General features: G+C 44.8%; 1 pseudogene; it reads left to right on the top strand.

The window, feature by feature from the left end:
* Positions 1-1,119: 1,119 nt before the first annotated feature.
* On the top strand, positions 1,120-1,770 carry LOC126998360 (cilia- and flagella-associated protein 251-like; annotated as a pseudogene).
* Positions 1,771-2,333: the final 563 nt, after the last annotated feature.

Below are 2,333 nucleotides of genomic sequence, written 5' to 3'. Positions count from 1 at the left end.
AGAAGAAGAAGAAGAAGAAGAAGAAGAAGAAGAAGAAGAAGAAGAAGAAGAAGAGGAAGAATGTTATAGTAGGATATCAATGTATTATTATTATTTAATATCACCACGAATTAGGCATACAATTGTCAATGGAAAAAACCACGACAGATAGATCACGCCACCTTATAGGAATGTCGTCCGTCAGTATTTACCGTCTCAGTTTTGTATACTTCGCACTCCGATGGTGCGCGGAGGTCACCTTGACATACGTGACCGATTATAACAATTATTTTCCAACCTGTAACTCATCGCTCCTTCACGAGAGTCCGACTGACACACAACGACAGTTGCTCTCGCTCCGACGCTTCTTGTACATAAAGGCTACGAATATAATTCGCCTTAAGGAAGCTGAAGTCTTAATCAACACCCTTTAAACGCCCCCCGACAAGCCCGTTACAAGAAGAAGAAGAAGAGGAAGTAGAGGAAGAAAAGGAAGAGGAGGAGGAGGAAGAGGAGGAAGAAGAGGAGGAGGAAGAGGAAGAGGAGGAAGAAGAGGAAGAGGAGGAAGAGGAGGAAGAAGAGGAAGAGGAGGAGAAAGAGGAAGAGGAGGAAGAAGAGGAAGAGGAGGAAGAAGAGGAAGAGGAGGAAGATTGATTGATAGTTTATTGTTGCAGGTAAACAACAAGGGAGAAGGGAGGAACATGCCATCCCAACCCCCAGGCAGGACAGTGTGTGATTATACAACTATTAGTACATGTGTAGGGAGCACCATGAAACTAAAAAGATACAATGGTAGGAAGGAATGCACAACAAGGGAGGGGGGCGGTACCTGCCCGCCTCCCCCTAGACAATAAGAAAATAAAATGTGGGGACGGAGAACATTGCCTAAGCACTAGATGGGAAGAGGAGGAAGAAGAGGAAGAAGAGGAAGAGGAGGAAGAAGAGGAAGAGGAGGAAGAGGAGGAAGAAGAGGAAGAGGAGGAAGAAGAGGAAGAGGAAGAGGAGGAAGAAGAGGAAGAGGAAGAGGAGGAAGAAGAAGAGGAAGAGGAAGGGGAGGAAGAAGAGGAAGAGGAAGAGGAGGAAGAAGAGGAGGAGGAAGAGGAAGAGGAAGAGGCGCAAGAGGAGGAGGAAAAGGAAGAGGAGGAAGAAGAAATGGAAGAATAGGAAGAAGAGGAAGAGGAGGAAGAAGAGGAGGAGGAGGAAGAAGAAGAGGAAGAAGTGGAGGAAGAAGAGGAAGAAGAGGAGGAAGAGAAGGAAGAAGAGGAGGAAGAAGAGGAGGAAGAGGAGGAAGAAGAGGAAGAGAAGGAAGAAGAGGAAGAGGAAGAGGAAGAAGAGGAAGAGGAGGAAGAAGAGGAAGAAGAGGAAGAGAAGGAAGAAGAGGAAGAGGAAGAGGAAGAAGAGGAAGAGGAGGAAGAAGAGGAAGAAGAGGAAGAGGAGGAAGAGGAGGAAGAGGAGGAAGAAGAGGAGGAAGAAGAGTAGGAAGAGGAGGAAGAAGAGGAAGAGGAGGAAGAGGAGGAAGAATATGAAGAGGAGGAAGAAGAAGAGGAAGAGGAGGAAGAAGAGGAAGAGGAGGAAGAAGAGGAAGAGGAAGAAGAAGAACAAGGAGAAGAAGAAGAAGAGGAAGAGGAAGAAGAAGAGGAAGAAGAAGAAGAAGAAGAAAAAGAAGAACAAGGAGAAGAAGAAGAAGAGGAAGAGGAAGAAGAAGAGGAAGAAGAAGAAGAAGAGGAAGAGGAAGAAGAAGAGGAAGAAGAGGAAGAGGAAGAAGAAGAAGAAGAGGAAGAGGAGGAGGAAGAAGAAGGAGAAGAAGAAGAAGAGGAAGAGGAAGAGGAAGAAGACGAAGAGGAAGAAGAAGAGGAAGAGGAAGAGGAAGAAGACGAAGAGGAAGAAGAAGAGGAAGAGGAAGAAGAAGAGGAAGAAGAAGAGGAAGAGGAAGAAGAAGAGGAAGAAGAAGAAAAAGAGGAAGAGGAAGAAGAAAAGGAAGAGGAAGAAGAAGAGGAAGAAAATTAACAGCGAGGTATACATAAATGATGCGTGTGTACGATATTTGTTTAGCGAGTGGAGATGTCTTTATTCTTTCTCCAAACCTGAGACAAGCGACAGAGGGAGGGAGGGAAGGAGGGAGGAAGGTAGGGAGGGAGGGAAAGAGAGTTGCCTCCGTTATTTTTATACCCTTTTTTACTTTCCTTCTTTTTTCACCATCATTATTGTTATTGTTTTACACTATTGATTCGGTACCAGTACTTAGTGTTCATGAGCGTTACCGTTGTTTAGAAAAATGAGTACGATGCTAGGATGCTGTTACGAGCGCGAAAATTTGAAAACGTCGGAGCTTATAGGGTTAAGAAACAAAATAC

The sequence above is a fragment of the Eriocheir sinensis genome, chromosome 2, assembly GCF_024679095.1.
Source record: "Eriocheir sinensis breed Jianghai 21 chromosome 2, ASM2467909v1, whole genome shotgun sequence".
NCBI classification, from domain to species: Eukaryota; Metazoa; Arthropoda; class Malacostraca; order Decapoda; family Varunidae; genus Eriocheir; species Eriocheir sinensis.
This window is presented reverse-complemented; position numbering and strand designations above follow the sequence as displayed.